Source organism: Equus przewalskii, chromosome 14 (assembly GCF_037783145.1).
Source record: "Equus przewalskii isolate Varuska chromosome 14, EquPr2, whole genome shotgun sequence".
Lineage (NCBI taxonomy): Eukaryota > Metazoa > Chordata > Mammalia > Perissodactyla > Equidae > Equus > Equus przewalskii.
The window spans coordinates 15,290,141-15,316,743 of NC_091844.1; the positions used below are offsets into that span (position 1 = coordinate 15,290,141).

The 26,603-nt window shown below is 42.4% G+C and overlaps 1 protein-coding gene across 2 annotated transcripts in view; it reads left to right on the forward strand.

The window, feature by feature from the left end:
• Nucleotides 1–26,603, forward strand: part of IL37 (interleukin 37) — a 171,047-nt gene that overhangs the window by 136,533 nt on the left and 7,911 nt on the right. The gene's annotated exons all lie outside the window — the stretch shown is intronic.

Genomic DNA, 26,603 nt, shown 5'->3' on the forward strand with positions numbered 1-26,603 from the left:
AATCAAACTCGAGGAAGGGATCGTGTGAACCCCCGATTTGTAGCCAAGTCAGACAGAAGTTGTGGGTAACCTGGAGACCTACTACTTGTGACTGGCATCTGAAATAGGGGGGAATGGTCTTGTGGGATGGAGCTCTTAACCTGTGGAATCTGATGCTATCTCTGGGGAGATAGTGTTAGAACTGGGCTGGATTGTCAGACCCCCAGCTGGTGTTGCAGAGATTGCTTGGTGGACATGTGTGTGAATCCCCCCTCCTCCATTGTATTGGGTCTTAGAATCATTACAGAAGAGCTCCATGTTTATTTTTTATTCTTTATCTATTTTATATATAAGTCCTTTGTCAGATATAACATCTGTCTTGCCTCCTCATGGGACTGGTCATATAAGATAACGAGCAGGAAAATGCTTTGCAAATGGAGGATCATAATTTACATATTATTCACTGAGGGCGTAAGGTCCTTTCTGTTGTGGTCACAGAAGCTATCTACTTCTTCCTGTCTTTTGTAGACCAGCACTACAGAGCCACCCAGTCCGTCTATGTCGGCTGCCATTAGTTAATCAGAGGGTTTTTTGTTTCTTTTTTCATGCCACGTCATTCTAATTTCTGACACGCAATCCACCACAACTTGTGTTTTCCCTTGTGAAACTGACCTGGGAAGCCAAAGGGTGGCGTGAAGTGGCTTTTCCTGATTTTGCAACAACCATGTGTTTCGCTGGTCTTATTACTGCATCTTCTGTTAACATGAATTCATGTAAGCGAAATATCTGGCAAATACCTTGAAGACCTCCTCTCCTTCCTCATGAACCTGATTTCTCATAAATACCATGTTCCCTTATCTTAAAAGCAACTTAAAGCTCATTGAGAAAATTTGGAGACATAGCATAGAGGGAAAAATTTTCCATCACACTCCGATTCCCATTGTTTTCTTCCATAAAGTATAATTTCTTGGCCTTTTAAAAGTTTCTTTTCTACCCTGATTTGGCTGTTTGTGAGTGTTGGTCTTTTAACTTTTTGGATTTGGTCTGTAAATTCTCAAAGAGAAGACTGCAGAGGGAGGGTCCCCAAAGCCTTTGGGATATATTAACCTCTACAGAGCTGTCCTTGTATTTCCAATAGAGAATCATTGAAGACATTTCACACACCTAAAACAAGGTAGGGGATTGGCCCAGCAGACCTCAGGGTGTCCACATGGTGGGATATTTTGGGGGCTTATACCTGCCCTTCTGTTAATCTCTTTATTTGGTTTTTCTTTTGCACCTTAACAATATGATTAAAAAACTAGAATCTAGTGAACTTAAGATGCCAGCTAATTATTTCTCTTACTTAGGTGAGCACTCCTAGTAAATGCTAATTAAACGTTGGATTTAGACTTTTTACGGTTATATCAGTGTCACGCTATCTGCTCCTAATTCCATATTCCTCCACGGTTGGCCCCAAGCCCATCTCTGTCTTGTTTTGTTTTTCCCCTACTGGTTTGTCTTGGGGTGGTAGCTTGTTCCATTCCAGAAGTAAGGAAAGATCTGTGTCAGCTACCTTGCTTCTACCTCCTCAAAACCTCAGGAAGGTGCCTCCTTCTCTCCCAGCCCTGCGCCTGCCCAAGGGTTCAGGTGTCCATCATTTTCCTTGGCTCACTGTTCAGCCTCCTGATTTGTCTCCTGACTCAGCTCTTCTCTGCCTAGATCCAGCTTTCACACTGCCATAAAAGAGAGCGTCATAAAAGGAAAAACTTGAAGCGAAGCTCTCCTGCCTGAAGGACCCTGAGGGAGTACATGTGACATCTATGCCCAGAATGTTCTGTGCAGGCTCCTCAGCCTCACCTCCAGCCAGACCCAGCACTGAGACCCAGCCAGACAGAAGGATGGGCTGTGCCCAGAATCGGCCAGCTTCTCCCTTGCCCCTGGGCCTTGCCTTTGCCACTTTCTCTACTGAAATGCCCTCCTCTCCCACTCCCCTTGCCTGGCGCTCCCTAGGCTGTGTGAGCGGGGGCCATGGCTGACCGATTTCCCGTGTGTCTCTAGCAGCAAGCTTAGCACCTGGCACATACTAAATAAAGATGCTTTGGATGAATGAATGTAACTGCCTACTTGAAACCCAGGTGGCCCAGGCTGTAAATGATCATAAGCACTCTCCCCTCCAGTGGGTGGGGTCTGGAGAGGGTTTTCTGCGGGTCTTTGTCCAGTTGCCAGGAGACCCAGAGGCCATAGAACCTCAGTGCAGTAGTGCTGACTGTCTTCATTCAGCTTTCTGGCTGGCTGGATCTCTCAGTTCCTGGAGTTTCTCTCTTCTTTCTATTCCTCCCACACCCAGGGAAGCCAGCCTGGGCCACAGGCAGTTGGCAGGCCTGTGTCTTTCCTGGTTCCTGCCAGCCAGAGCCTGGACCTGGTCCTGATTCCTTTCTCTGCTCATTAAACTGACTTCCAGAGTAAATGGCTGGTCTGTACTTGGCAGGGGCTGCTTATCGGAGGGCCTGCTTATGAAAGTAATATAAGGCCTTTGAAGAGAATTGGAAAGTATTCGGGAAAAAATGGAATAAAATTATTATTAAATCTGCTTTTCAAAAGCAACCACTGTTAACATATTTTTAGCCCATTAAATTACTTCATCCTTCTAGACATTTAAACAGGAATTTCCAGCCATGGTCATGTCTTTGAGTTTTAGCATTTCTTAGATGAAAATAATCTTCATTTAGGTGCTCTTAGCAAAGAGAATTGTAAAATAATAATTTAAAAATAAGATTGAAAAATTACAAAGGAATCATTTATTAACACTGGATTTGGGCCATGTGGCAAGCTACTGAGTAAAGGTGATATAACTCATAAGGGATTAATGAAACAAGGAGGCTGACGTTTGGAAAAAGGCCAGAGATGGGGTTGGGTTTCCCAAGCGAAGCCAAAGGATGAGTTAGCAGACAAGCAGCCTTCAAGTGTTCTCAAACCAATCACACACCTGGCCTCCTGGGTGGAGGTCAGAGAGTAAAGCGCTTTGAGTACTGATTGCAGCAAGCCGTTCTCACGTACTGGCCAGAGCGAGGAGAGAAAGCTTTTTATGACAGTAGGTAGAGGAGGAGCGGCTGGCCGACAGAGTAGTAGGATGCAAGAGTAACCTCTAGAAACCTAGAAACCTTCAGATTTCTCAGGGTGCCTTTCTACTCTTGTCACCAAAGTGCTGAGTGGGACTTTCTCAGCCACACAACCCAGTTCTGGTCTCCCTAAACAAGCCTTGGATCTTCCCACCTCTAGGATCTTAGGTTGTGTTGTCCTCTACTTGAACTCAATCAGTGAATATGTATTGAGTATCTACCACATGCTACACACTTTATTTAATGTGAAGTTTTCAGGATAGGATTTGGTGTCTGAATCCTACTACGTATCTCTCATTCCGTCTTGGGTTCCCTATAAAGGAATCTAGCCCGATAAGGAACAAAGAACTAACTTTGTAAATATCTGGCAAGCATCCAATGGCACCCTGCTATAGGGCTCCCCTGGTATCTGTGTTGAGGGGCCCATGGATCGGCTCAAGGCTGGAGAAGGGCCTCACTCAAGCTTCCTCCTCTCTGAATCTACATGATTAGGTGTGTGAAATAGTACACAGCTAGCCACATGGATGAGAGTTGTTGTGGAGAATGTGACGGATGGCTGGGACTCCTCCCAGAGGGCTCTGACCAGGTGCATTTACTATCTGAGAGCAGGAAGCAGAGAGAAGAAAAGAGGATGGCTGGGTCTTCTCTCACAAGGGAGAGCATGGCCAGAATCTGTCTTAGGAACCATGCCCTCCCTCAGAGTGCTGCCACAAGGGCAAGGGAGCCCATTCCGCCTGGGTGCAGGGAGCAAGAGTGGACATGGATACAGCTATGGGCTATTAGCCTATTCCCTGGTCCAAGGCACCCCAGTGCATGTCAGCGCATCAGATTACCAACTTCTCCTCCTCGCAGGGGTTCAGGAGATGTGGATGTGATGGGTGCTGAGGTGCATCCTGTCTTTGGGCAGAGGGCTTGTAGGGGAAGAATGAGGACAGCCTTCTTTGAAGAACTGACATTTAAGCTGAGACCTGAAAGATGAGCTAAGGAGGGCTGGGAGCTCCTCAGCGGGGCCTCCAAACCATAGCAGGGTGGTGCTGAGGTCTCAGTGTAGGTCATCTGGTTGGAAACTAGGTCTTAGCCATTTGCTGGAGGTTTGGGGATTAGGATTCAGCCTCCAAGAGGAGGAGACTAAGAGTAAACTTGGAGGTTAGGGGTCTAGCCTAATAAATCAAGGCAGGGCTGCAGTCACGGTGGGAGAACTGTTAGACCTCAGGAAGTCAGGACAAACATATTTACACAGCGAGGGAAGCACAAGGGGCCGCTAGTGATTCATTCATCTAACAAATATTATTGAGCATCTACTGTGTGCCAGGTTACGTTATTGACATCAGAGTGACAAGGTAAACAAGGCACCTGTTCACGTAAAGCTTATGTTCCCATGGTGGCGACAGGCAAGGGACCAGTTATGAATCATAAATTAAGAAAATGTTCAGATAGTGACATACTCTATTAAGAAAATGAAACAGGTGATGTGGGGGAGGGCGGCAAGTGTGTAACCTGAGAGAGGTTGGTCAGGCAAGGTCTCTGAGGGGTACCTATGAGAAGGAGCCAGGCATGAGAAGATCTGGGGAAGTGCCTGTACTTCAGACAGGGGTAACAGCAAGTGTAAAGGCCCTGTGGTGTCTGAGGAACCCAAGGAAGCCCTGTGCAGTATAATGAGTGAGCAAGAGGTGGGGGGAGTGGATGAAGTCAGAGGGGTCTTATAGGCTAGGGTCTTACAAGCTAGGGTGAAGAATTTGGATTTTGTCTTAAGTGAGAGGGGAAGCCACTGGAGGGTTTTAAGTTGGGGAGTGACAGGATCTAATTTACACTGTGGAAGGATCATCTTACTGGGGGCAGAGGTGAGGCAGGGACACAGGTCCAGAGGAGAAAAGATGCTTTGGGGTTGGGTGTTGGCAGTGGGGACTGAGAGAAGTGGACAGATTTGGAATATATCTTGGAGGTGGAGTCACCAAGACTCCTTAATAGGCTGTGAAGGGATGGCAGATCAGGGGTGCCAATTCCTGAGGGGGAAATTGGGGAGGAAGCAGGTTTGGGCGACAGGGAGGCAAGAGTTTGGTTTTGGCCATTTGCAATTTGGGAAGCCAAGTGTCAATGTCAGGTTAATATTTAGATAAGCAAGTCTCCATTCCATGGGGGAAGTGAGGGCTAAAGATGTAAATATGGAAGTCATTGGCTAATAGATGGTATTTGAAACCATGGGACTGGATGAGATGCCGGAAGTATGCTGGTACGTGGGTATCAGCTTAGGGCAGTCAGACCATGACCAAATCCTGCTGGCTGGTGGGGATTGGAGAGGGCAGGGTGGAGTTTAGCTGGCACACTGAGAGTCTTCATACCCACACGTGGGTGTGGCTGGGTCAGGTGCGCTGCCCCCATATCTTCCTCATTCCTCCCTCCTTAGCTCCACTCACATGTTTTCTAGAAGCCCCCATTTTCTTCCTACTCCCACAGCTGGCCACACCAGTCAGGCTGCAGGGCTTAGAGGAGATGTCTAATGGTCCTTATTTACATATTGCCTCCTTGGTGGCCACGTCCTGGTGTTTGCCCTCTATGACATGTGATTGGCTGAATAAAAAACCCACGTTTATAGTAGACAGCATCCTCCCCAGTCCATTTGATGCATCTCAAGAATTAGGGCATCTCAAGAATTGCAAGAGTTTTTAATAGTCATTCAATCTTCATTTTGAACAGGGGAAGGTGAGGGCCAGAGAAGAGAAGTGACTTGGCCTGGGTTACAAAACAAATCAGTAGGAACTGTGAATTCTAGGAGGCCAGGAACCGTTAGTGCTATATCTTGATCATTATAGAGAAATGAGAGTTCCAGCAGTGAAAATGGCCTTTTAAAATTAAATCATACAGCCTTTTAAAAAAATTTTATTTTGAAATAATTACAGATTCGCAGGAAGGTGCAAAGGAATGTACAGGGAGGTCCTGAGCACCCTTCACCTAGCCTCTCGCAATGTTAACATCTTGCGTGATTGTAGTGCAATATCAAAACCGGGGCATTGACATTGGTACAAGCCACAGAGCTTATTCAGATATCATCAGTTACACGTGTGCTTATTTGTGGGCATGTATATAACTCTGTGCAATTTTATTACATGTGTAGCTTCATGTAACCACTATCATCAAGATACTTAACTATACCATCCCCACACAACTTCCTCTTGCTACCCGTTTATAGACACACCTACTTTATTTTCCTTATCCCTAACCCCTGGCAGACACTAATCTGTTCTCCATCTCTATAACTATGTTATTTAGTGAATGTTATGTAAATAGAATCATGAAGTAGGTTCTTTTGAGATTGGCTTTTCTTCACTCAGCATAACTTCCTTGTGGTTCATCCAAGTTGTTGGGTGTATAAAAAGTTAATTCATTTTTACTGCTGAGTAGTATTCCATGATATGGGTGTACCACAGTTTGTTTAATCATTTACCCACTCAAGGGTACATTTGGCTAGCTTCCAGTTTTGGGTTATTTTGAATAAAGCGACCACAAAACTCTCTTGTATAGTGGGACGCCTACCACAGCATGGCTTGACAAGCAGTGCCATGTCCGCACCCAGGATCTGAACCAGTGAACCCCAGGCCACCGAATTGGAATGTGTGCACTTAACTGCTGTGCCACTGGGCTGGCCTCGAGATTTTTGTGTGAACTTAAATCTTCATTTCTCTGGCGTATATGCCCAAGTGTGTAATTGCTGAGTCATATGGTAGGTTTATTTTTAGTTTTAAAAGGAACTGCCAAACTATTTTCCGGAGTGGCTGTACTATTTTATATTTCCACCACAATGTTGGAGTAATCCAGTTTCTCCACATCTTCACTAGCATTTGATGTTATCACTGTTTTTTCATTTTAGCTATTCTGATAGGCATGTAGTGATATCTCATGGTGGTTTGAATTTGCATTTTTCTGATGGCTAATGATGTTAAATATCTTTTTATGTGTTCACATATCATCAGTGTATCAAATTTGGTGAAATCTCTGTGTGTGTTTCGCCCATTTTCTAATTGCATTTTTTGTTTTTCAGATGTTGAACTTGACAGTTTTTTATGTTACAAATACAAGTTTTTTGTCAGATGTGTGATTTGCACATATTTTCTCCCAGTCTGTGATTTTTTTTTTTTCATCCTTTTAACAGGGTCTTTTACAGAGCAAATGTTTTATTTTGATGAGGTCTGAATTATCCAATTTTCCTTTTATGAATCACACTTTTGGGGTCAAGTCTAAAAACTCTTTGTGCAGTCCTAGGTACCAAAGATTTTCTCCAATTTTTTTTCCCACAAGTATTATAGTTTTATGTTTTACGTTTAAGTCTATGATCTGTTCTCAGTTAATTTTTGGATATGGTTTGAGGTTTAGATTGAGGTTAATTTTTTGCCTATGTGTATGTAATTGTTCAGCACCGCTTATTGAAAAGGGTCTTTCCTCCGTTGAATTGCTTTTGCTCCCTTGTAAAAAATTAGTTGGTCATGTTTGTGTGGGTCTGTTTCTGGGTTCTCTATTTTGTTCCATTTGTCTACGTGTTTATTCCTCCACCAATACCACATTGTCTTGATTATTTTAGCATATAGTAAGCTTTAGCATTGAGAAGAGTGTTTACTCCTATCTCCATCATTAACCTTGATTTTAAAATTCCTTGGATTGTGTTTTTTTTGGGGGGGGGGTGGGGAAGTGCGGGGGAGGGATTCCTCCTTATGTTCATAAGCTGAAATTTTTCCTGCTTCTAATTATTTTACTCTTTGGACAGGAAGTCTGATTAAAAAAAAACTCTTTAGAATTGTGTGTAAAATAGAAGTATATTAGCCTAGTATGTTGCCTGTACTCAGAGGAAGTTACGTGGACTTTATAGCCCCTTTCTTCACCTCTTGGAGGCCTTCTTCATGCCCATCAGATCTCAGAGGAGCTTCTAGATAGTAGAGGTTGTAGTATGGCTGACCTCTGTGTAAAGGGAGTGAGTCTAACATTACTAATATGGCTTAAAGAAAAGAAGAGCCTTCAGACCCACGAACTTTCTAAACAAAGGCAATAGTGTTAACTCCAAAAAACACATAACACCAAATACAGTACCTAGCCAGAAAGGCAGGTAATACAATTGAGAGAAGTGGGCTGGAGTAAGAAAGGAAACCCAAGCCCCATCTGAAGGGATCACTTACCACTCTGCTCCAGCCATTGTGGAAACACAATCCCCGTGTTGCCAGATTTCTATCTTTTTTTTTTTTTTTTTAAGCCAGAGATCCAGATTTTTATGTGAAATCTCCTGGCTTTCAATGTTGGGAGCCAATTAGCATTTTAAAGTAACACTGTGTAGGCCACATGCACTTGTCTGTGGCATGAATCTTTCCCAAGGGTGGCCAGTTTGCAACCTTTGCTACTCAACTGGGTCAGCCGAGAGTACCTTGTCATTGCCAGTCGTGAGGGGAACGTGTGATTGGTCAAGCAATTACGTGCTCAGTGTCTAGTCTGCTTCCAAAGAGCCTGAGGGTGTGTAAAAACTGTTTATTTGCCCAGACAGATCTTGCATCATGTTTACAGTACTCATTTACTTTGCAAATCTTTCATGTTTTGTTTTAAATAGCCAGAGCTGAGGCAAGCCTCAGCCTGGCCTCTTTCTAGTGATTGTTTAGTCTATCAGGCTATGTGGAATTTCATTGTCTTGTATTGACTGAGAGCCAAGGGGTGTGATTCCACCTCTAGATGTTGTGGAGATGCCAGGGAGGGAGGATGACAGGGTGTGTGTGTGTGTGCATGCAATGTTGGGGGAAGCTGGGTGCAGAGGACAGTACCATGGCTTGGAAAACTTAGTCTAAGGCAGCATCAGGAGGTCCATGAAGTCAAAACCATTTTCATAACAATATAAGGCATTATTTGCCTTTTTCCCTCTAATTTTTTAATGAGTGTGCAGTGAAGTTTTCCAGAAACTACGTGACATGTGATGATGTCATCACTGTGATGGCTAATGGAAGATGTGTATGTTTTTGTGTATGGTTATGTTGTATGTCTATGTTTTTGTGTTTTAAAAATTTGTTTTAAAACAAACTTCTTTGAGATCCTCAATAATTTTTAAGAGTATAAAAGGGTTCTGAAATCAAAGAGTTTGAGGACTGCTGGTCTAGGGCAGTGGCTGTCAATCCTGGCTGTACATTAGAGTCATCTGGGGAGCTTTAAATTAGTACTATGTCTGAACACCATTCCAAGTCAGTTGAGCCAGAATCCCTGTGGATGGGAAGTCATCATTGTTACCGTCATCATCATTACCATCACCTTCATCATCGTCATCACCATCATCATAATTATCATCATCATCGTCATCATCGCTATCGTCTTCATCATCATGATCATCATGATCACCATCACCATCATCCTCATCAGAACTCCACCTATGGCATATCCACCATGCCTCAGGCCCTACGTTATGTGCTGTACTCTGATTCTTACAGCTGCCCCGGGAGGCCAGTATGATCTTACTTTACAACAGGAGGAATATGGATCAGAAAAGCACAGAACTGGGACAGATGGAGCCAGGATTTGAAATCAGTTCTGTTTGCTATATCAGTGTTCCCAGTCTTTGCGCTATTGAGAACCTCTATCATTATGCTTTCACTCCTCCAACCCTACAGTGGATTTTGATAAATTTTATAAATAAACTGCATCCACTAAGCAAGAAATAGTTTATGTTTTAAACCATATGTTAAAACCATGCAATAGTCATTCACAACTTCTGCTCAGTACAAGATCCTCAGGTCACAGCACAGATTTGAGGCAATTCCACCTAAAAGCTGAGAGACTTGATCCCTTGGTTAACTGGGAAGGTCTTAATGTGGTTACATATGTAATTTTTCCTGATATTTTGAAATACTGAGAAGAACTCATGACTCTCCCACCTCATAGCTCTTATTTTGGCAGATCTCAGGCTGAGTACAACTCATGGGTAGATGAGAGAATAGGAATAAGAAACCTTACATTTTTTGCTGTTCTTTTCAGGTAAGAGTAGTGTGGAAATGGGGATGGCCATTGTATAGGGGAGCAAACAGAGGCTCAGGGATTCTCCGGGCTCTCTAAGGACTCCGAAGTCAGGTTAAATTGTAAAATTTCCTGGGAAATAGTTCAGAGTAGAAGAATGCTCTGAGTATGCCCAAAACTTTGTCTTGCAAATAGAACTTCATGAACAATTTGTTTCATTTGTTGTCAGGAAACTGACTTTATGGATGCCTGAGGATAGGGTGGTGGTGGAAGAAAGACTTGTGCCATTAGCTGTCTGTGCCTCGGGGGGAATGGTCCTTTTCCTCTCCTGTGGAAGGAGGGCATTAAGATTAAAGGTGCACAGAAGAGGTGCCTGTGAGACATGCTAACCTGCCAGATATGGAGATGCAGCAGTCCCCAGAGGGTCCTCGTATCTCTGCCTTTACTCTGCTTTTGCTTATTCTAACATAACAGAAACTGATTATGACCCCCAAAGAGCTACTCTCTCCCCTCTTGGGCGCGTTAAACTCCATGTCCTCTTTAGATCTCTGTCCCTAAGAGAAGCCCTCCTTGACGCCTTGACTGACATCCCTGTTAAGCCCTTGAGTACTGGGCACCTCTCCTTCATAGCACTTGTTCTAGGAGTTGTTTCACATTTGCTTGGGTGAAACTTTGATAGACATCTGTATCTCCCACTAGACTACAATTCCCTCAAGGGAAGGGATGGTGTCTGCTTTCGCTCACCTTTTTATTCCCAGCATCTAGCACAGTGCCTCATACAAAGAAGTCCTTAAAAATGGAATGAAGTGAATGCACACGTAAATGAATGAGTTAACAGTACTGAAAAAGCAGCTCCAGGGCTTTTTTAAGTGTTGGATTCCTCCCTGATGCTGTTGTTCTCCATGTTCAGGGTAGTGTCATTTTTTTTTTCTTTACTGTGGTAGTATGCTGATCATGGTCTGTATCTGAGCACTGGTAGTGCAGATTACTGGGGCCCAATCACCCCAAATGGCTCTTAGCTGTGTCATGTACTTTACTGTGGTTTTTTTTTTTTTAAGATTTTATTTTTTTCCTTTTTCTCCCCAAAGCTCCCTGGTCCATAGTTGTATATTCTTCGTTGTGGGTCCTTCTAGTTGTGGCATGTGGGACACTGCCTCAGCGTGGTTTAATGAGCAGTGCCATGTCCGCGCCCAGGATTCGAACCAACGAAACACTGGGCCACCTGCAGCGGAGCGCACGACCTTAACCACTAGGCCACGGGGCCAGCCCCTTTACTGTGTTTTTAAATAAAACATACTAGGAAGAGGTGATATTTCTCAAAGTATGATCTGAAACCACCTGCACCAGAATCATTTGGGGAACTTTGTAAAATGCATATTTCTGGGCGTCACTCTGACCTGCTAAATTAGAATCTCAGGGCATAAGGTCCCAAGAATTTAAATTTATTGTTATTGTTATTGTCTCTTTTTTAAAAAATTGAATTGAATAGGTACTATGGTCACATGATTCAAAGCCCAAAAGTATAAAAAGACATATAGTTTTAAATCACTGTCATTTAGGGGGCCGGCCCGTAGCCTAGTTAAGTTTGCTCATTCTGCTTTGGCTGCCTAAAGCTCACTGATTCAGATCCTGAGCGCAGATCTACACAGCACTCGTCAAACCATGCTGTGGTGGCATCCCACATAGAAGAATTAGAATGACCTACAACTAGGATATACAACTATGTACTGGGGCTTTGGGGAGAAAAAAGAAAAAGAAAAGAGGAAGATTGGCAAGAGATGTTAGCTCAAGGTGAATCCAAAAAAAAAAAAAATTATGGTCATCCAAACAGTAAGTTTTTAAAAAAATTAATAAGTATTTTATTTTAGAATAGTTTTAGGTTTATAGAAGAGTTGCAAAGACCGTACAGAGAATTCCCATATACTCCACAGCCGGTTTTCTCTACTGTTAACATCTTACAGTGGTAGGGTACATTTATCACAATGAATGAGCCAATGTTGATATATTATTATTATTATTATTAATAAAGTACATACTTTGTTAAGAATCTGTTAGTTTTTATCTAAAGTCCTTTACTGTTCTAGAATCTCATCCACATTACAATTAGTCATTATGTCTCAGGCTCCTCTTGATTGTGACAGTTTCTCAGGTTTTCCTATTTTAATGAGTTTGTTTTGAAGTACTTTGTAGATTTTCCCTCAATTGGGGTTTGCCTCATATTTTTCTTATGATTAGATTGGGATTATAGGTTTTTGGGAGGAAGACCGTAGAGGGAAAGTGCTGTTCTCATGACATCATATCACGGGTATACATTATCAATATGACTTATCAATGTTGATGTTAACCTTGATCGGCTGACTGAGGAAGTGTTTCTCAGATTTCTCCACCACTAAATTACTTTCTTTTCCCCACTTTCAACGTCATACTCTTTGAAAGGGAGCCCACACCTAAGGGGTGGGGAGTTTTGCTTTACCTCTTTGAGGGAGCAGGTATGTACATAAATTATTTGGAATTCTTCTGCAGGGAGATTTACCTGTCCTCCATTTATTTATTTATTCAATCATTTATTTATATCAATATGGACTTGTGAATATTTACTTTATACTTTGGGTTATAATCCAATGCTGTATTATAATCCAATGTTCTGTTGCTCAAAGTGTTCCAACTTTGGCCACTGGAAACTCTTTCAGTTGGCTCCTGTGTCCCTTTGATACATCCCATTATTGCCTTTTTTTTCTTTTTTTTTTTCTGCCCTTCCTTACTTTCTGGCCCTATAAGATGCTCTAGGCTCATTTTGTATGTTTCCTGCCTTAGCCCTAGAATCAGCCATTTTTCCAAGGAGACTTGATCCTTTTTATTAGAGAATGGTATTAAAAACTTAGATCTGGGTACTAGGTGTGCTTGTTGCTACTGAGGTGTCGTTCCTTCTAGTTTCCCTCAGCAGACCAATTAAGGAAATATGTACGTATATACCAACCCACGTATATACACGTCTATAAATATTTGTATATGTAGCCATCTGTATCTATATTCAGCTAAACCTGAGTTCATACTGATGTCTCCAGCTCTAATCCATTACCACATGGAACATTTTAATTCCCTCCCCCCATGCTTGTCTCTAATAGTGAGAAACCTGGCTGCTACTATCCACCACCCATTTGCTCAATTGTCCAGTTCCAGCACACATGTATAATGGTTTCAAAGTTTTTAACTCCTACCCGGTGGGAAAAAACTTTACCAACTAGAGTTCAGTGCTTATGTACAGTTCCTTTTGTCTTTAGTCTTATAGACTCCACTCATTTCCAAAGTTACTATAGGTCAGCACTTTTCTCCCTCACTCCCTTCAGTGAGGTTATTTTGTACATTTTTAATACAGTTAGATTCTTTTGTTACAGTCTGAATTCCATCCTGAGATTTAAAAAAGTAAAGGTAAATAAATAAAATAAATGGAAATAATGGAAATATTTGAAACAGTCACATGATCTCAAACTCCAAAGTATAAAAAGATATAGTTTTAAATCATGGTCAGCCAAACAGTAAAATTTTTGAGCACGCACTTTTAATATTTGCTTATTTTAAAGTTGCACATGTGTTCTACTTTCCTACTAATTTATATAATTAGAAATTCGAATAGTTTCTCCATGTTTACCTGCTGTCTATGCACACCCCTCTTAGAGGGCAAAGGCCACAGGCTCCCTGAAGCTTCCAAAAACTCGTCTGTGAGTGTTTGGAACTTAAGGTGTGTTTTCAGACAGAAGTAATGTAATATGTGCTGACTGACTTCCCACTCTCACTCACAAAACCCACTCACTTCTTCTTTTACTCCCAGCTGCAATATTGGCATTTTACTTGTCCCCAACCACATTGACAAGACTGTTTCTCTAGGAAAACAAAATCCAAAGTCAACTTGAGCTTCTCAGATTGCCTTTTGACAGAGACAGAATATTCTTTGAGTGAATGGTGAGACGATGCGACCTGCAGAAGTAACACGGCATAGGCAGAGTACAAACTAGAGCTTCCGTTCTGGGCATGATGAACGTGGCTGTCCAAGAATGGACATGAAATAAAGGTATTTTCAGCCAAGCAAAAGCAGAAGGTGTTCACTACCATAAGATCTGCAGGAAAGGAAACTCTACATGAGCACCTACAGTAGAACTTTCAGCAATGATGAAAATGATCTATTTATTTGCTGTGGAGTAGCCATTAGCCCTTTGTGGCTACTAAGACTTGAAATGTGGCTAATAAGACTGAGGAACTGAATTTTTAATTTTATTCAATTCTACCTACTTTAAATAGCCACATGTGGCTAGTGGCTATCATATTGGACAGTGTAGTTCTAAAGTATGTACTTCAGGTAGAAGGAAAATTATCCCAGATGGAAGGTCATAGATATAAGAAGAAACGAAGAGCAATATACATATAATAAAGAAATGAAAGTGCTAAATATGTGGGCAAATGTAAATGAACACTCATGCTGCATAATAATAATAATATATAATAAAAAAATATATTATTAGTGATATAGATCAACAATGTATAGTAATATCATATTAATAATATATTATTAATAATAACAATATATAACATTAAAATATATTATAAATTAATAATATTATTAATATTAATATATTAAATATATAATATATTAATATGTAATAAAATATATATTTAAAATATATATGATAAAATAAGAAATATATAAATATAATAAAATATATATTTAAAAATACGTAAATCTTGTAGAGTCTGGAAAGTATATAGAATTAAAATATAAGACAGTAGAAGCATATAAGTTGGGGATTGAGGTAAATGGAAGTGTTCTGTGGTCCTTGAATTGTCTGGGAGGAGAATAAAGCTACCCATTAGCATTAGTCTTTTATAAGTTAAGAATGCATGGATTACTTCTAGGATAAGCACTAAAACAATAGAAAATAAGTGTATAAGTTTCAAACTAGTAGGGAGATTAATGGAATGATAAAAAATATTCAAACCAAAAGAAAGCAAAAAGGGGGAGAAGAAACAAAATGGGAATAAGGAATAGAAAGCAGCATAACATTGGGAGATTTTAAATATAAACACTCTATTTCATTGATTTTAAGGCACACATTTATTCATATTTTTACATTTCTGATATTGGGAGGAATATGACAGGCAGTAGTGCCATCCAAACTATGTCAGTCACGTTGTGCTAACTTGCCAGAGCTGTTTATTTGGTCACCAGTTGAATTTTGCTCATCACTGTTCTTACATATGTTGAGTTAATTGCTGATTAAAATGTCCTCAAAAAGATGCCCTCTGACTTGGCATGGAAACAGAGTCGTAAGATGACAATCTACTATTAGTGAGGAAATTCCATTCTTTTTGGCAAATACCACGAGCTTCTAAGACCCAGAAAAGAAACTATCCACAGGTCGATGAAGCTGGGTTTATTTTGTTTTTGAAATATGTGCAATGTAAAACAGTAGAAATTCCAAATCCCTTGGAATTGATGAAGGAAATTTTGAAGCATGGAAAATCTGGTGTGATTGATTCGTGCACTTCATAGGGATATGGCTAAGGTGTCGTGTCATGGTTTAATTGGTAGTGTTTCTCTTTCTTACTGGTAGATAAGATATTGGTGTTTCTTATAATCCATGGTGTTTTTTTAGGTGATATAAATGTTTTACATTATAAGGTTGCTTAAGCAAAGCAAACAGAACTGAACTACATGCTGTTTGCAAGAGATACATCTAAAACATAAGAGTGGAGAAGGTTGAAAGGAAAAGGATGGGAAAGGATATACCACACAAATACTAATCAAAAGAAGGTATCTGACAAGGTAGATTTTAAGGCAATTAGCATTCCGAGAGATAAAGGGGTCATTCCTTAGAGATAAATGCCTCAGCTCACCAGGGAGATATAAAAATTCTAAATACATATGCATCCAGTAAGTGGCTTCAAAATATATAATGCCAAAATTGAGGTCAAAATAATAAATCTATAGCATAGTAGAAGCTCTTAATGTACCTCTTATATAATTGATAAACAAGATCACAAAAAAATCAGTGAGGATAGAGAGCATTTTCTCAACAGGATTAATACATCTGACTTCATGGACATATATAGAATACCTCACGTAACAACTGCAGAATACATGTCAAATATTTACATACAGACACTGGTGGAAAAATGCAAGGTTGAAATGAGCAGATTGGCAGTCAGGAGATGTTAGTTACTAGCAGCACTAATAATGGGGATGGTATTGCAACCATGTCTTTACTGACTTCCATAAGCTTCTTACTACATATGTGAAATCACATAATTTCCTCCACTTTCCTACTCCTTGTCCTCTTCTGGCTTCTGTCCTGCTTATTGCCCAACACTGTGGCTCCTTAAAAGTTGCTAGTCCTCTGAACCTCATGCCAATGATTCAGCCCCTGTTACTTGCTGTTGCTTCTTAGATGCTGACTGGATGCTCAACTGGATATGTGGCTACCACCTGACCCAGATTCCTTGTCACTGTGCTTCTACCACCTACTGGGACTTGTTGCTCCCCGTATGGGACCCACTCCCATCTTCCCCCAGCAGATGCTTACAGAGGCAATGCATTCCCGTGATCCCTTGGACATTATACTTTGGACACCAGACTGAATGTCTCCTTTGGTCATCTGGAGCTGTGTCAGTTCTGCCAGCACTGTCTAGCTGCTTGGGCATGGTTAGCTCTAGAGCGGAGAATTAGCCTTGTTGCCTCTCCTGCTATGTATGCCTGGACAATCATGAGAAGTGACAGCATCCTATAGTGATGCAGGATGCAGGAATCAAACTGATATCAAAATAGCACTTCAATTCTTTGACTTTTGGACTACAGAATTTATATTCAGTTGGTTTTCCCCTTACTCACTCCACCGAGGCCAGGCTTTGAGATTAGCTGCTCAAGAGTGTTTTGATCTGCATAGCACATAGTCATTCCCAGAATTACTGGCCCACACTTGTGTGGAGACCTCCAGAAAGCAGGATCTGGGGTACTTCCAGAACGAGATCAGCAGCAGGAGGAGAATGCACTCAGACTTCAGGCTGCCTGACCCCACAGTCTGAGAGGAAAGGGAAGAGCCACACGCACAGAGGGCACTCTCCCCAGTACATGCCAAAAGGCAGATCTTCCTGTCTTCTGGGCCAAGGGAGGAATGTGGGGAAAGGAAAAGGACAGTTTTCTTCTCCTTTTGCATTAAGTCTGAGAAGTTTCACCAGATTTCTGGGGAAACACCCTTCCATGCTAGGTTGAGTGTGAGAAAGAAACATTGGGCTAGAACACTGGAAAAATATATGTCCTGAATTATTCACCTTTAGCTCTAGTGAGTGTTGAGTTTGTCCTTCATCCTTGTCATGGTAGAGATGGTCTCTTCTTTAGAGACTGCCGAGAGACCCACCAGGTTTCCTTTCCCCTCACAGACTGAGCCCAAGTATGAGGATAAAATACAAGTCTCCAGAAAACAACAGTCAGTAAAAAAGGCCATTCCCCAGAGTGGGGAAAACTCCCTCACTTCCACTGAGGTTTTAGGGGTGGCACGTAATCCCTCTCCCCTTGGCTCCATGGTCAAAGTCCTCCTCCCCACCCCACTGCTCCCACCACACTGGTCCAAGCCTCCTGAATTATTCTCTTACTATTCTTCTGAAGGCCCAGTTGTCTGACTCCTTAATCCCATCCTTCTAGAAAGATCCTTCTCAGAAACAGAAATCTTTCCAGGCACTTTCATCTAACGTCTAACGGTTGCTGGGGATTTCCTCCTGTTGCCCACCACCAGCTGGTTCTGGAGGCCCAGAGAAGGGACTTGCTGACTTGCAGGGAGAGGTAGGGAACAGAAAGACCCATTTGGAGGGGGCTTTACTTGGCCTGGTGATGGGGAGACACCTTCACCAGAGAATAGGGCAGGATGGAAAGTCATCTGTCTTCTCTCGGTTGTTTCCAGAAGGGCTTTGAGAGATCCCACTGTCCAGGACCAGGAGCATCTGGTACATGACCTAACTATTGAATTTCACTGGGTCTTCGGCTGTCATTTGAACCTGGATCAATATGACCAGAGAGTAGAATTCCACCTTGAGCATGGAAAACTGTGCCTTCCCAGCTCTACATGAAGTGTCCCAACTCCAGCTCCAGTGGACTCTGACAAGCTCAGGACCTCTCATTATTTCCATCTTCCTTAGCTTTTAATGAGAGGCAAGTGACCTCTCTTCTCAGAACTTGGGCTCTGGAATAAGGCAGACTTGGGTTCAAATCTGAGCTCTCTCACATATTAATTGTGGGACCTAGAGCAACATTCTGAATTGTTCCAAACATCAGTTTTTTCATCCATGAAATGAGGATTATAGTAGAGCCTACCAGATAGGATTGTTCTGAGTATTTAGAAAGTTACTCAGTGATCAATATTAGCAAGGTGCCTGGACCATTGGGAAAATATTGTTTATTATTATTGTTGTAGTTATTATTTTCCTTAACCCCCTTTCTTCCAAACTCTCACTAGAGGCATCATGCCATCAGCAGTGCCTAGGGTGGGACAGATCCCTGCACTGACGGGGCCAATGGAGGGTCAGTGGAAGAGTGGGTAGCGAGAGATGGAGACAGGAAGCGCCCAGGAGCCCAGCGTCATGCAAGAGTGAGCTGGCAGTGCAGGGGCTCCTTCAAAACCAAGGAAGGCTTGCACCTGGCCCTAGAGGAACCTCTGTGAACAGACAGGACCAGCCACAACAGCGGCCAGGGGATTTCCCAGGGCATGGCTCCTAGGAGTGCATGCATTCAGGCCATTCCTGCCTAGAGGTGGGGTCCTACACAGGGAAACTTCCCCACTGGACCTCTGATTGGGTAGGTGACCTGCCCCTCAGTAAGGAGCTCAGGCACTTGTTTGATGGAAGGCAGGAGCCCACATGTGGGCCAATCACTGTCACGGATGGGTGGTTGCAAAATGTCAAATATGATAATACAGTGACCACTGCGCCAAGTGATTCTATAATATAACTATCTGTGATAGGCAATTATCGTGTAGGGATGAAATCTGAAGTCTCATTCTCCTCCCGTGCAGTTAGCACAAGGCCTCTGGCTGCTCTCTCAGCTTGGAATGTCCTCCTGGTCTCCTTCTGCCCTGAGATTGGGGGGATGACTCCTGTAACACTGGCTCTCCTGCCACCTCCTCCCTGAAGCCCTCCTCAGCCCCTTCTGCATGGGATGGCTTCCTCTCTGGGCTGCCACAGCTCTGTGCGTTCATCCTGTAGCACAGGTGTTGGTGTCCTTGTCTTATCTCCCTACAGCACTGTAAGCTCCCAGGGAGCAGGTCCCCTGTCTGACTTGCCCATGATCTCCTCAGCCCCAGGCTAGTGCCCCAAGCATCATGGCCACTCAGGGTTTATGGAATGGATGACCTGCCCAGACAAGATCTTACATAACTCTACAATGATATCGGGTCAGATGAGGTCTGTGGTTCTTAGCCCTAGCTTACCTTAGAATCTCCTGGAATGCTTTTCTGGGTCCCACGCCCAGACATTCTGACTTCACGGGATAGGTGCCGGTTGATTAAGAATCATTAAACTAGATTACCTGTAAACCTTCCAACTTCTCAAACTTTAACATGCAATGAATCACCTGTAGCTTCTGGTTCAGTAGGTCTGGGTGGTGCTCAAGACTGTGCCTTTCTATAAGCTCCAGGTTCTGTGGATGCTGCTAGTCTGAGGACCACTCTTTAAGCAGCATGGTGTAATGCTGTGGTTCCTGGTCTTGGCTGTACACTGGAAATCACCTGGTGGGTGACCTTTTAAGACCGTAGATGTCTGGGCCCGCATCGCTGAGATTCTGATTCAATTGGTCCATGGAGAGATACAAAGATACTATTTTTAAGAGATCTCATTTCTACCGTTACCACTGTACATTTTTTACCTCTTAAATGTTTCTTAATCTGTTCCCTCCTTTTACTTCTGTTTCCCTCCCAGCACACCCTGACTTAGACCCTAGTCATCTTGCCCTCAGGCTAGTGCAGTATCCTCTTAACTGGTGTGCTTGCTCATCATCTCTGATCCCAAATTCTTCTCAAGGGTGCTCTAGGGGTGCAAGTGGTTTTAAGGTGCTGGTAATTATTTTCTGTAGGGAATTAATTCTTAAACAGCAGCAGGAGCACCAGCAGCAATGGCAGCAGCAATGGTGCTTGAAGCAGCCTCCTCTTACAGAGACGCAAGAGTGGACCAGGCACCCCTGTGCACCTCATCTCGCTTGGCACTCACTGCCATTTTACCAGGGAGGAAAGTGAAGCCTGGTGTTCACACACTGGCCTGCGTAGAGCTGGGACTCAGGCTGAGGTCTCCTGACTCTGTGCAGAGAGTGGTGTCAGACCTGACTTGGGCAGGCAGATGTTATAGTACCTTTAAATTCCAGCTCTGTCACTTACTACCTGTGCCATCTGGGGCAGGTAGCCTCCCTCTCTTGCTCTGTTTCTGCTCCTGAAAAGTGGTGATGTTAATTTTCTCATGGGGTTATTGTGAGGTTCACATGATAGTCTGTGAGAAGGTTCTGGCTCAGTGCACAGCAGCCATCGCGTTCAGTGCTGTGGGTTTCCTGTGCGTCCCCTGCTGGCCAAATTTCTGTTTTTCTTAAATTCTGTGAGGAGGTCAGGGTTGCCAGCCTTATGGAAATGATCAGAAGAACCTGGGAGATTCCCAGGCTTAAAACCTTCCTTCTCCTATACCATTCACTGGATATGTGTGATCTGCTTCTCTATGCAAAATCAGAGGCCCACTCAGGGCTTATCTTGCACTCCATCACTTCTCCCCTGATGGCCCCCCCACCAGTGCACTCTGTTCAAGAGTTCTCCTGTGTGGGCAGAAGTCATGGAGGTGTGGCTCAAGAGTGGCTCAGAGCCTTCTGGCCAGTGCTGGATTCAGAGACAATGAGGTTTACACATGAAACAAGGATTTAGTGAATCCTTGGGAAGTAATGGTAATTAAAATTTTTCTTCTTATATACAGATGGCCAATAGGCACGTGAAAAGATGTTCATCATCACTGATCATCAGGGAAATGCAAATCAAAACTACACTAAGATACTACCTTATACCCATTAGAATGGCAAAAATAACCAAAACAAAAAGTAACAAATGTTGGAGAGGTTGTGGAGAAAAAGGAACCCTCATACACTGCTGGTGGGAATGCAAACTGGTGCAGCCACTATGGAAAACAGTATGGAGATTTCTCAAAAAATTAAAAATAGAAATGCCATATAACCCAGCCATCCCACTACTGGGTATCTATCCAAAGAACTTGAAGTCAGCAATTCCAAAAGTCCCATGCACCCCTCTGTTCATTGCAGCATTATTTACAATAGCCAAGATGTGGAAGAAACCTAAGTGCCCATCAACTGATGATTGGATAAAGAAGATATGGTGTATATATATACAATGGAGTACTACTCAGCCATAAAAAAGAATAAAATCGTCCCATTCACAACAACATAGATGGACCTTGAGGGAATTATATTAAGTGAAATAAGCCAGATAGAGAAAGACAATCTCTGTATGACTCCACTCATATGAGGAAGTTAAACATGTGGACAAAGAGAACAGATTAATGACTACCAGGGGAAAGTGGGGGTGAGGGGGTGGGCACAAAGGGTGAAGGGGTGTACCTACAACACGACTGACAAACAATAATGTACAACTGAAATTTCACAAGATTGTAAACTATTATAAACTCAATAAAAAGAAACAAAAAATTTTTTCTTCATTTTCCTTCTTTCTGCCTAAGCCTAGGAACATATTAAAAAAATCATAAAAATATTTCATTATCAAATAAATTTTGGAATGCTGGATTAAACAAACACAGCTTGAGGGATATAATATTAAAGCAACTTAATTTTGTCTGTAATAGTACTTTTAAATTTTAAAAAATCCAGCTTTGAGGTATAATTTACATATAAGAAATATGCTCACTTTAGATATATAGTTTGATGCTTTTTAACAAACATATATGTTCGTTGTACCCATACTCCCATCAATATCTACAGCATTTCCATGTCCCCAGAGAGTTCCCTCCTGCCCCTATGCTCCACTCCAGACAACGACTGATCTGATTTCCATCACTATGGAGTAGTTTCACTTGTTCTGAATTTTCATATAAAGGACTTGTACAGTATATAGTCTTTTGTTTCTGGCATCTTTTGCTCAGCATAATGTTTTTACGATTCATCCATGCTGCAGCATATGTCAGTACTTTATTGCTTTATATTACTGAGTAACATTCCATCGTATGGATATACCACATTTTGCTGACCCAGTCTTGGACGTTATGAACACAGTTAGTGTAATTAACAATTTGGTTGGATTTAGCCTACCATTTTGCCATTTGTTTTCCAGTTATCTCTTCCATTTTCTTCTATTGCTCTTTTCTATCTTTGTTTGTTAGTCAAATATTTGTTAATGTTCTATTTTATTTCCTCTGTTGGCTTCTTTACCATTCCTCTTTTTATTATTTTCTAGCATTTGCTCAGGGCCTCAACCCTTTAACTTAAACGCTAATATTTTTCCTGCTCCTGTATAAAAACTCAGATAGTCACATGACCAGAAGTCTCAATCCAGAAATCATGGTGTCTTGTCCCTTGTCCCCACTCTGCTTCCAAGCTCTGGCAGATGAGGAAGACAGCAGATGGGGAAGGAGCAGACAATACAATGGAATTTAACAGGTGGCCATTAACAAAATTAAACTCGACCTCCCATTGGCTAGAAGGCCATAGAATATTTCCTGATTTAAAGAACAAACATAATTTTGTAAAGTAAACTCTGACACAACATGTATTCATGTTTCCAATAACAAAATGACATTAGAACTATAAAAAGTGTTAAATGTAAGAATGGATACGTGTTATGATTTTGTCTTCAATTTTCCTTTTCTCCCCATAAACAAAAAACTACGAATTTCCCCCATGATTTCAAAGTTTCCACTGCTGACCCTCTATACTCAGCAACCCCTCACTCTGCCATGTTGTCAGTCTGTGTCATCCATCCTCGCTCCTGTCATACCCTCTTGTAAGGTCCCTGCAGTGACAAGGAGGCAGCTTGAGCCCCTCGGGATTTTTCCAGGATCCACTGGATGCCATCTGGGAGAGAGTCTGGTTAGTGCCTCATAAAGGCCACAGGACTCCAGCCATATGATCTTGGACAGGGCACATCACTTTTCTGAAATGTGGTTCTTCTCTATTTGAAACAGGAATATTGAGGATGTCTTCATCCGAGGATTGGTATGAGCATCACAAAAAGAAAGTATGTGAGGAAACATTGGAGCATATTTACTTAAATTGAAATTCAGAGGTCCTGTCAGACAGGACCCACCAGGTGCTTGGGCAACTGGTGCTGCCCAGTTCCTGCGGGGAAGGCCTGTGACTTTGTCTTCTCCCTTCTGATCAATAAACACAGCCACTAAAAGTGGTGACCTAGTGTGCGCTGCTGGCTATTCCCCCAAAATCAACTCGGGGGAAGCTAGAGAAGCAGAGAGAAGTGTGGATTCCAGGCACTAACCAAGAGACCATGAAAATCTCCAGGGGAGGGTAGAGGCTGCCTGAACTGCTGAGGATGGGCTCTGCAGTTTGGAGAGAAGGGGCCAGAGGTGGAAGCAGGGGAGGCGGGGCAAGGGAAGCTTTTGAGTTCTGCTCTTGCTGGCATGCCATGTTGCTTTGGGACAATCACCAGCTGCCCCTTCACCACAGAAATGCCACAGACATAGGCGGCCGTGGCCCAAGCTACTGGGGGGTGGGGTAGTATTAGGGCAGTGTGAAGGCCCTAGCACTAAAATGAAGCCTTTTAAAAATGCAGTCATAGCCAGGGCGATGAGATGCTCTTGGTGTTCCCAGGAAGAGAAATTCTTAAACATTCTCTTCAGAGTTTTTCATCATTTCTGCTAATATTCACATCCTATGCCACAAATAATAAACAAAAAACTCAGAGCAAGTTCCTGAAACCAACTTGTGGAGGGGGAATGAGGCCCCCAGAGCTGCCAGAAACCAAAGGCAGGGGTCCCAAATGCCAAACTCTGGGATCAGAAAGGGTGGCTGTGAACTGGGAGACACATCTGTCTCTTCTGTGCCACCCAAGGAGCAGGTGACTCACACAGTGCCCAGAGTACTGGCCTCCACCACCGGATAGGAGGTAAGCATCTGATGAGAAGCATGCCTGGTGGCGTGTGCTGCCTGTTTGCTCTTGTCTAGTTACCGGCACATCCCTGCCAAGTAGCCCCTTGAACACTTTTACAGGAGGAATCCCTCAATGGGGTCTGATCATTTTAGAAATATCAAAAGTGGCAGTGAGAACAGCTGGGATTCCACTGGGTCAGCATCTGGGCAGTGCTATTCGTAATACTCACAAATACCTATTTCATAATACTCACAAAATGACTACAGGATGTCTCGGCACATCTGGCACCCTGACCACGGGAGGCTGGCTTGAAGTGGAGTATTGTAATCTTGCTGCGCTTTCCATTTTAGCCTAAAGTAGGGGATACCTTATGTGTAAATCAACCCGGTGTCATGCTGAGCCCTTCTGGTGCTGTGCAGATAAAAAGGAAGCAAAGGTTTCCCTGGACACAACATATATGCACCCACAACATGCACAAAACCACACAAAAGCACATACCCACAACACAAACAATGCATACTTAGCATACACACATACACACAAAACACACACAAAACATATATAGCCAGAAAACACACAGCACACAATAATATACACACACAAAAACAACACACAAAACATACATACAAAAGCACAATACACACTCCAAGAAAACACACATCTCCCCCATACAGAAAATAGAAATGCACCAAAGATACACACACACACACACACACACACACACGAAAATACAACCTGCCAAAAAGTCTTAATGGTGATTCCTCTGTAATGAGTGGTTAGATAAATGAAAAAAAATTATCTAATAAATTAGATTCCTTAAAATCACTATAAGATGCAAAATTTTAAAAAATATATAAAATAAAATATGTGTATCCTTTAACCCAGCAATTATACTTCTAGGAATTTATCCTAGGGAAGTAATCAATGATATATGCAAGGGTTTAAGTCCAATAATATTTATCACAATATTGTATATAATAGTGTAAAAATGAAAACCCAAATGTTCAAAACTGGGGATTAATTAAGTAATGGTACCTCAATATGTGACACAAATTAGCTGTCCCTTGTCCTCTTCTTCAACCTCCCACAAATAAAAAAACAAATAAGTAAACAATATCCTCTTGTGCATCAGTATTGGTCAGGACTGTCAAATTCACAGAGGTTGAGTGTGTGTGAAAATAAAGGTGAGAGTTTATACTGAATACTCCACACCACACTATGTAATGCCCCCCATTGTAGCAACAACTCTTCTCTCTCATTTCCCTTCCCTGTCTTGGAACTCCTGGGCAGGATCTACAAGCCTATCTTGCACCCACCGCAACATGGCACCTCCCCACCTATCTCCATCTTCCCCATCCTGAGAGCAATGCGGGGCCGCCCCACACTTTCATTCTCTCTCATTCCAGAACTCGGCAGCAGCAGTGTCTGCAGTCACCCCAACTTGCCTTCCTAGAAGACAATGTAGTGACCATTTTGACTTTATTTTATTTTTACTTCATCTTTTCCTTCACTATCTCATCCCCATCCCAAAAGTTTATTTAGAAATTCTCCAAACAAAGATCTCTCCTTATTAGGAATTTAACAGACAACTTGTGGATTTTTATTCCAGCTGTCAGGGGAATAGCATTGTTCCAAGTCTTTTGACAAATAATGAAATACCCTACAGCAATTAAATATGATGCTGTAGAAAAGTATTAATGAAATGAAATGATATTTGAGATATATTGAGTAGAAAAGGCAGGAAGCACTGTTAAATAGGAATGTCATGTTACAAAATAATTTGCCAAACACACTCCTATATTTGTATTTTATGTAGATGTGTATGTGGAAAAAGACTAGAAGATGAGACCCTAGTCTTTAGCCACTTTTAAGAGATAGAGCTGCCATGTGCTCAGAAAGGCCTGAGTTACAGTCCTGTGCTGCCTTTAACTAGCTATGTGATCTTAGGGCAATTGCTTAACCTGTACAACTGTAACGTCTTTTGTCTGGAAGCAGGGAGGACGTCACCTACCCACAGATCATCAAAGGATTAGGTGAGATAAAGAAAGCAGTGGACTTAGCCCAGGCCTGGCATGGTAAGGGCCCTGCTGACTGCAGAGATTGTTGCTGTCGTCCCTGTGTTGTTGTGGTGCTGGTGGTGGTGGCCCAGAAGCTATTATCTTACTTAGTTATGTGGATTTTCCTCTCAATTGACCGGCTGTCTTTGGCATTGTGAAGCACAGTCACACAGATTAAATGACAAGAGCAAACGCAATGCAAAATGCAAGAAAATGCTAGTAAATAGCCAACAGACCGTAGAGAGAAGCTGGTCCTTGGTGGGCTCGATGAGGAAGGGCCCTTGGGGGTGTTTTGCACGTCACTGCTGAAGAAGAGGGAGAGGGAGGTGTCGGTGATGTTCTGGAGTGCACCTGAAGGAGAG